Below are 9653 nucleotides of genomic sequence, written 5' to 3' on the forward strand. Positions count from 1 at the left end.
TTAGACACTGCTGGTCTGTATGAGAATTGAGAGAGCCACATTCTGGAGTAGGCAATGCCATCAATATTATCTCAATTAGATTTGATCTGTGAATTTGCTTTCATTTCTTTGAAGAGATCGCAATATATTTCTGAGTGGAAAAAATGAGAACGAGAGAAGGTGGGGGGGTTCGTGTCCCTTCCTGGTTACAGCAAAAGTCCACGAAAGTCTGGGAGAGGTTCCAAAGAACTTATTTAGATGTATAATCGGGGTGAACACTCACTGATACAGGACAGGTTAGATGCCGCCATGGTTGTTCTGCCCAAGGGGAAAGAGCACCAACAGCAAGCCGCCTGCTTCACTTCTACCATCCACCCCAGCCCGAGAGTGAGAGAGAGAGCCACTACCCCCTCCGTCCTTTAAAGGGGTCATGCTGGCAGAGCAGGAGCACAGCCTCTGTTGGGTCAGGTAGCCCAAGGTCATCTGCAGAGAATACCTGCTACAGAACGTAGATCAGCAGTGCCACAGGGCTTACGTATCTGTGTATGTCTTCGATTCCCACTCTGACATATATCTTCTTTTCAATCTTCATGTAGAGCTTTATTAATTATGAAATCAAAAACAGTAGAAGCAGAAGTCCCACTAACAGAAACTTGAATCAGCTTTTTACCACCACCCTGGCTTATGAGTCCTAGCACTGGGAAATACAGGAAGAGGATATGATAGCTCCCGAGAGACAGATTCCTCCTCCCGTTTCTAAAGCACTTTTAGAATCTGTAGGCAACAAACCAAAACCCAACAGTTATAGTTCACACTTTTCATTTGTGGGAAAAAATGTCTAACTTGACCATTTCAAAAGCTCACTTTGGCATGTTCAGAGGACCATGTTCCCCAAGTCAGAACTGGAAGCAGTCATGTCAAAAAAAGACCTATTAAAGGTTCTGGCCTAACTAGTTACTGCTCAGCCCCAGTATAGCGGCCTTAAGGCTGCCTTGACTTTTTTGTCTGTACCACTCCTCAGTTTCCCAGTTCTACCTAGCCAGGCATGGGCACACAGCTGTAGGGGGCGGGGCTATGTGTAAACCAGACATCTGCCCAGCTTTCGGGCCTGGAAGCCATGCTGGCAATGTAGTGACACTGTACTTTTGAGGGACTTGAGTTCACTTAGAAGAAAATTAGAAGAGCAGAAAAGGGATGTCACTGGCAGGTACCAACTTCTGTTAGAAGAGGCAGTGCCTCAGACTGACCTTGAACTGTCTTCCTTCCTCACTTAAGGCTGGAATTTATGTGTGTGTGTGTGTGTGTGTGTGTGTGTGTGTGTGTGTGTGTATCAAATGCCTATCATCTTCAGGTCTTTTCAAAGCTTGAGAGGCTGAGACTCAATATCTGCAAAACAGCTTGCAGTTCTCAAAGGCTAGAAGAGGTGGCCTTTCCTCAACTGGCAGCTTCTTCCCAGTTTGGGTTGGGAGGGCCTTCTGTTCCTAACAGAGGTGCTACAACACTTCTGGGATCTCAGCGGTCTAGACAGGAACAGGGCAGTCAGCAGCACTCTGAGTACAGCCAGGCAGCACCCGGGCATTCAGCATTCAAGCTGTCTTCAGGGAAGCCCCTGGCCTCCAAGAATGTCCATCTTGAGGAGTGGTCAAGAAGAGAAGACATCAGGATTTATAGCAAGTCAGCATCACTATGCACAGGAGTGGGTCTTCCTTACACGCATGTGGATGTCTCTCACTCTCACTATGAAGTGGAGTCTTGACTACAGTAGCCTGGTGTGGCAAGGCCTCTTGAAGGCGGACAGTAGGCCTATGTTGAAGAAAGACTGGCATCTTATACCTCAGCTGCCCTTGGGTGAGGCTATCCAAACCAGGCTGTGCTGCCTAAGCCAGAACCACAGTCTGACTCTGGAGAAGGCATCAATCTCCGAGATCCTGCTCTCCTCCGGATGTGGCACCCACTTCCAGTGTTCCGATAGGTGCAGCCTTTCGGGATTTTTGGACAACATCGAGCCCATGATTCTGTAAAGCACAGAAGCACAAACAGGCAAAAGGCAGGCGGTCAACACAAGAACTTCAAAGGAGCCATAGGCAGGTGCCCAAGATCGGCCTGCACCTTCCTAATTGACAAGTCAGTTGCAGACATGTCAGAAATGGGTGACATTGACCAGCAGCCATTTCACACTGTCAGCTGATGGTCACAGTGAAACTGACGGTCACCAGGGCCATCAGTTTCACTGTCACAGCTTCGTGACCACTCCAGGCTGTGCAGCTCCAAGAAGATAGTGATGAGCTTGGCAAGGGCTTCCACACCACTGCATTGGCCCATGACTGCACTCTGAGTAAGGGGGTTGGAGAAGTCTTTAGTGAACCGGAGCGCCACGGTGTAGCCCTTCCCAATTAACGGACCTTTTCCTCCTCCACATTCACATCCTGGATGTCTTTCAGCAGGACCACCAGTCCACTGTAATAGACAGCAGCCAGGTCAGTGGGTAATATTTAGAACAACAGGGACCAAGAACGGATGCCTGGAGCTCTCTTCAGATGGAAGAGATGGTACGGGTTCGTGTCTCCACCTGCATGTACATATTTGGAACCCAGGCTTCGCTTCACAGCAGACCAGGCCTACATCCTTAAGAATCCTCGTTAGGCACACAATCCCCCTGCCTGGCCTCAGTTACCAACAAACTCCACAAGTGGCCTGTTCCGCTCGCTCCGGAGTGCACATGCCAGGTTTGCTCAACCTGCCGCGTGAGTCCTTTCCAGGTTGGCGAGCCAGGATCCACATAGGGGACGAAGATGAAAATGGGAAGCACAGTGGGTCTGAACCAGAAAGCCTAGGGACACACACTTGCGTGGAAGCCGAAGTAGAGCGTCATCACATCAGGACTGTGTGATAGATAAGGCTACTCATGCAAGCAGGGAGAGAAGCAAAGAAACTACTTGTAGTAAAGCTCTTCTTCAAAGACCATGAATGCGTAAGTGGATAAATCCATTCACAATCTCAGAAATTTGTGGTCGGATCACCTACAAAAGGCCCATCTCTAAACACTGGTTACCTGGCCTGAAACTCATGAAGGTTTTTGGGGGGAGGTTGGTTGGGGGGACTTTTAAAGATTCAAACAAGAACAGAGAATAAGGAAAAATTTGCAGGGTTGAGGAGATAAAACGTGCTTTCTTCTTTTCAAACTTGTTTCTTGTTCTCATCGTTTACATTCTTGAATCATCTCACAGGGTGCAGGGCATGATAGGAGGGTATATCTTTGGGAAATGGGATGGGAAGACCTCCAAGACGATGGTCCTTTCTCAGGTTGCAAGTTAAGAAATTGAGTGCAAAGAGTTGAACGTATTTGTCACCATCCTCATAGTAAACGTCAGGGGCAATTCCACAGTTTGTGTGTAACCAGAGTCTACATTTTCAACCACATCACTGTATTGCCAGTCCTACTAATGATGAAATCATTCCCTTGCCACTTTATTGCCTCATTCTTTATTTGTACATATTATATGACAGAGATGAGTTCATAAATAACAGATGGATTCCCAATTGTGGCCCATGAGAGTGGAACTGGGAAGGGACAGGTCATGACTAGGAGCCTTGGGAACACCTGGGCACTTAAGGCCACAGGTGTCAATCTGACTTGTCTTTGAGACACATAGTCTGGTCACTGCAGATCTGAGGCTTTCTTAAAAACTCTTTCATCTCCTCAGGAAAAACAAGATCTGTACATATTCTTGTTTAAACTCACATTTGCAATCTATCTCTGTAAAGTGGTGACTGAATATGGATTTCGCACAGTACATCCTAATGGGAAAAGTAACTTAGATTGACTGCATGATTCAGAGAGCTCTTAAAATTCCCACAAGTCATTTCCCAACAATTACCATGTTACTATATAAAGAGACACTATTCAGTGAGTAGAATATCATGATATTATGGATTATTGAAGATTCATATACATAATCACATTGGCATGCAATTTTCATTTTAGTCATATTTCTGCCAGTTGTCTTTCAGTTCTACATTAATTGTAGCTGGTGACATTTCAGGGTGGGCAGATATAACAATTATGACTTGTTCCAGTTGATTTCTGTGTTGAGTGTCCATGACTTTAATGCAGTCTTGTGAATAAAGCAATGTGCTTTGTTCCTTGTTTAACAAAATAAAATCAGCAGGATGCCTTACTATCAGAAATGCTTGACAAAGCATCCCTCTCATTGAGCTGAGAGAAAAAGCAATGGGTTCCACCCTTTGTGGGCTCTGTGGCACAAAGTACCTAAGTATAATTCACTGTTCTTTATATGACTTTCTCACTGCATCTTGCTTCCCCTTTTCTAGTTCTTTTGAATAATTCTCACAGTTCTTGGTGAGCTGCTAATCATTTCAGACCGTGAAATCCAGGATGCGATAAAGTACATTACTGGTGCTGGGAGATGAGCCTTTATTTTTAAGGAATTCAACATGGGTATTTGACACCCTTTTCGTTTATCAAGAGCTGAAATTCACTGACAAACTGAAGCTGTTTTTGCTTTCTTTAATATTCTAATGCTGATGAACATAAATTAATATTAAAATGGACAACATACTGAAATTAATATAAATATCCAGGATATACATTCATGTTTACTCTCAGGCAGTTTATTAACATGTGGAGAAATTAAATAGAAATATTATAGGTTGACAAATACCGAGGCTAGCATCTTGGTAAGATGTTGAGGGATGTTTTAACAGCAAACCATGAGTGAATGACAGAAGCATCACCTTCACCTATAGGTGTTTGTAATTACCTACAGTATTTGGGGACCATGTTCATCTCTCTATTTCATGATTTGCTTTCACCAAAATCATTGATTGTGGTTTAGGTGCTGTCATTCAGAAGCCAAGCAAAGAGTCTTGAAATTCCTTATAGTACAAAGAAGATAAAAAACAACCATGGACACATTTCACATAGATTTCTGTGTGTGTGAGGTTGAACCTCTTTCTTCCATCCGGCCATTTTTCTGAAGGCAATAACAGAGCATGTGCAGCGATACATCCCAAGGAAGAAGTTCCAGGCCTCAGCTGCTTTTCTCTGATGCTTTGCCTCCAGAATTGAGGAATTGTGATGGCTTAGAGCTCTGCATTCTTAGCCAACATTCTTCTAGGACGAGCCTCCTGTTTCGGAAATGAAAAGCTCTTTAACCATAAGCCTAATGTTTGTGGACTGAAAATAATCACTTCTCTGGCTTGAAATTTTGCTAAACAAATGTAATGTAAAGGAAATATTTTTGTAGATCACCTTTTTCTTATGATTTGAAGGCAACCTTTAAGAGGCTGCCCCCAATTTAACAGCTGTATTTTCTCCCATGAAAGTAGAAGTCAAGTATTTGTCTTCATTGATCCTATTATAATAAGACCATGCTAAATAGGAAAAAAAATGTCTTATTTAAGAAGATTTTTATAGTTAGTATCAATGACAATTACATCTAAATTATATGTCATAGCTACTCTACAATTTTTAGTTATGAATAATTTATTGAAAAGCATGTATTGAGAAGTAAGATTGTGGATAAGTTATTTTAAAACTGGATTTGTTGAGATTGGAAGTCAAAGCAAATGAAGAGAGAAATTACTTCGAACTTCAGTTCCATCAGGAGTCAGATAGTCTCAACTTGTGTCAGTCTTTTAGGTTCTTTTTCTGCTATCTATACATACAGTGACCAGAAAAACAAACAGCTTAAATGACATTTAAAGCAGATATTATTAAGAAAGAAAAAAAAAACTCCTCTGAGTTCTCTGGAGAGAAATCTCTCATCATCAAAATCAATACTCTTTGGCAACCTAGGGAAAGAAATAAGAAATATTTGGGGGCAATGAAGGGGAAGCAATGAATTTCAAAAAGGAACAAATTGAAAACTTTGCTCAGGCATATATATATATTTAGGCAGAGACTCCTGAACCATAGGGGGCTCAGCTCTGGTGTAGTGATTTGAACTTTTCAATCTTATCTCAGTAGCTTTGCAAGATAAATCTCCAGGTTTAACTTCCACAGTGTTCAAAGGCATTTTGTGATCATCACAAGTTTGATTGATCTGCACTTTTCAAATCAAAATGTATTTATTTACAGACATGTAGAGCAAATTTAGTTCCTGCTTTTGATAAAGTGTAGCAACAGGGATGAAAACTCTGATGTTAATGTCTTGCTTAGCCCGACGAGCCATGTGTCATCATTATCTGCAATTTTCAGAGGAGAAAGGGAAGGATTGTGGGAGATTAAGTACTACACCCCAGGCTGTATAACCAGGGTTTTATTAAGTCAACCTGACCCTAGGGCCCCTGTTCCTGCCTGCTTTCTGTCATCTATGAATGAGGCTCAGCTTTGGAACTGCCTAGAACCTGTTTGTCATATTGATTAGTCTCTAATTCTTGAGTATGTCCTATATGCTCTTGAAATAATTGAATAGAATATGGTACTTGGCATGATTCTGATACTGTCTCTTGCCTCTTAAAAATATAAAGTTAGTCACAAATATTTAGATTAGTGTGCTTGTTAAGGTTATCAATATATTTTATGTCCTTTATAATTTATTGTTTATTTGTTAAATGCTAAAAGGGGAACTTTAAAGTTGTGACGTCTGATGTGCATTTGCTGGAATCTTTTAGATTCCACACACAAGTGGGAGCTTGTGGTATTTCTTTTTCTGCTTTTGGGTAGCTTCCCTTAAGAGAATGCCCTGAGGTCACTTATGTCTCTATTGGTAAGGCTCTGTATGCTAAGATCTGCCTTTGTTGTGAAATATATGCTTATGAGACACACGTGTTTGGCTGACAGGGGTTTTCTTATCAGCAATTTGAAGATTTTGTTTTGTTTGTTCCTGGCCTCTATAGCTCCCCATTATCAAATCATTTTTTAGCCTCTAACGAACCTCTTTCTTTTTCTGCATTCAAAATTGCTTTTAGTCAACTGATTAATTTTGATATGCCTTAGTATGGTTTTATTTATGCTTAATTTAGCACAGCCTTATTTGTCTTTAATTTTAAAGTCGTCCACATCAATACAAATTATTCCAACCATAAGTATGATCGGAAACAAAGTATTATGGTAAATATTTCAAGCTTAAAAGATATCAGAAGCTGAAGTGTAAATAATTTTTCTGTCATCTACTGATGGATCATGAAAGCAAGATGAAAGTTGCCTGATGATCAGAGCATCATGGTACTACAGAGGTGGAAGTGCACGCCAAGGCTATGTCATCCTCATGATGCTGAGTTCCTGGCATCCAAGCATGTAAGCCATTTCAAATGTTATTTCTTCTTCCGCTCATCAATTTTTGCTCATCAATTCTTACTGGACATGCAGTAATTCTGCTAAATCTCTGGTATCTGTTCATTAGTGTCAGATTTTCTGATTATCCTATTTTTATTTGATTAATTTTATAGTAAATTGGTCCCTACTACTGCCATTGCCATATTGTGCTAATGTTTTTCTTACATACGGAGCAATACTAGACCGAGATCTCTGGGATGAAGATGGTGAAAAGCAGGCGCTAAAGAGTCAGTTATAGGATGCCCTCCACACTTCTTCCTTCCAAACACTCTTTAAGTATCTTCATTGACTCCACTGCTTCCGAGTCTGTAATCAGGCGTTCGGAGTATAAGACTGGCCCAGAAAAACTGACATTGATTTAAATTGCTTTAATAATAGCAGCTCTCGCACAAAAGAGAGCATGTAATATTGTTCTCTCACTTAAGTCAAAGGAAATTTCACAGCCAGCATTGATGGCATTTTTCGAAGCCAGTTTTAAACTTATGACATTTTGGCAAGTGGAACAATGTGATATTTGCTGTTCTAGAAATGCATGCAGATGGATGTCACCAAACCACCAATATTTCCCCAAGTCAGAGCCCTTTTTAACGCTCTGTGTGAGACTGTCCTTGTCATTTTCATCTTTCAGTCAAAGCTCTCACCCTCACTGAACCAAGTTATGAGTTTTAGAGTTACGGGGAAAAAAGGGCACTTCATAAAATATTTGCAAGCGATGTGTAGCAATAGCAGCCCGAATCCTGATAAATAAATCATAGTTTTCTTTAAAAATGAATTATTCCTGGGGGAAACATTGACAAAAAGAATGCTTCCATATCTGGTGGGACCAGGCAATCATAAAAGACTGAGAATCTAAAACAGAAATTGGCTTCAAAGCCACCACAGGAAGAGTTTAGAAATACGGTGGGGAAAACATAAGCCTGTCTGAGCAGTCTCAAGCAAAACCTCCATTTTTCCCAAAACTGTTTATTATTATAAAATAACTATTTATTATTAGAAAATAAGGCAAAAATTAGAGAAATAAATACAGTAAAACCTATTCTGATGTGATGAGCAACTTTTGGGGGTTTATTTTAGCACACCATTTTTTTTCTCCTTTGCTGTATCATATTTTCCTTTTATCTTCTTACAGAGTCATTGAAAAGACAGCAAATGCCAAGCCTGAGGTTCAGTGGAGCTTGTTGAGGGTCCGGATGAGACAGAAACAAATGACCACACCATCTCTCTTTCTCCTTCCCTGGGGACTTATCTGGTGGAATGCCCCCCCAGAAACATTTTTGTACTACTCAGGGTGTGCTGTGGCAGTGAAATCAGACCAGAGGAGCCAGGATCTCTGTAGCATTTTTCCATTTTAGCAGATGTGTGAGAAATAAGGTTCAGTTTTCTTCCTCAGCAATTTCTCTTCCTGATGACTCCACAGAAGGGAGTCAGATTCTCTTAGAGATTTTGGGCTAAGATTAACAGGTAAAATACAATACATGGGGTAAAATTTTATTTCCAGCAGAGAGTCAATACTGCTGCTTGATATAAATATAACCTAAATGTTGTATGGGGGATATTGATCTTTTTTTTTTATGAATGAGGCAATTTATTAACCCAGCATCCCTTGTTCTAATGCTTCTTGTTGGCAGCTGCCACCTGTCCGGCAATCCTGTCCAGATCTCTCTGTCCCTGAGGTGTTAGCTTGCGGCCCCCATCTTGGTCCTTTTCCACCATTTTCAGTCCCTCCAGGGCTTGGAGAACGCGGCGGGCTGCACTCTTGGAGCCTCTGCTGAAGTGGCTGGGCCTGACACCGTTTCTCTGCCGTCCTCCATAGATCTTGGTCATGGAGCCAACCCCAGCACCACCACACAGGTACAGGTGCCGTGCTGTAGAAGCAGCTCATGTGTAGAACCAGTTCTCATCATAGGGGGCAAGCTCTTTAAGTTTGGCCAGCCTGACTGTGTCCACCCATTCGGGGACTTTCAGCTTCCCGGACTTTTTGAGGAAGGCTGCCAGAGCTCTGACGAACTCCTGCTGGTTAACGTCTTTTACAGTAACTCCAGGCATCAGGCGGCCTCCGCGCTGCTAGGCAGGGGAAAGGGTGGGGATATTGATCTTAAACATCATTATTGTTTTTTATGAAATTCAAATTTGAGCCCATATTTATTCTGTACCTCTTTTCGCCTTCTATCTGGTTTATTCATTCTGAGCTAGGGACATCTCAGTGTTAGGCGGGGTCTCTGTCGTGGAGTCTGGTCAGGACACAATGTCGTGAATGCAAACATGGCCTTATAGGGATACAGGAAATGACACGGATACTGGAGGATGACCACTGTCACATTGGATTGAGCTGAAAATTGAACTTAGATTTCATGACAGAAACTAACTGAAACCC

The 9653-nt window shown here is 41.8% G+C and overlaps 2 pseudogenes; both read right to left on the bottom strand.

Annotated features, from left to right (window-relative positions):
- Positions 1 to 2151: 2151 nt before the first annotated feature.
- On the bottom strand, positions 2152 to 2560 carry LOC119825042 (annotated as a pseudogene).
- Positions 2561 to 8887: 6327 nt separating this feature from the next.
- On the bottom strand, positions 8888 to 9325 carry LOC119825761 (annotated as a pseudogene).
- Between the last annotated feature and the right edge of the window lie 328 nt (positions 9326 to 9653).

Source organism: Arvicola amphibius, chromosome 10 (assembly GCF_903992535.2).
Source record: "Arvicola amphibius chromosome 10, mArvAmp1.2, whole genome shotgun sequence".
Classification (NCBI taxonomy): Eukaryota; Metazoa; Chordata; class Mammalia; order Rodentia; family Cricetidae; genus Arvicola; species Arvicola amphibius.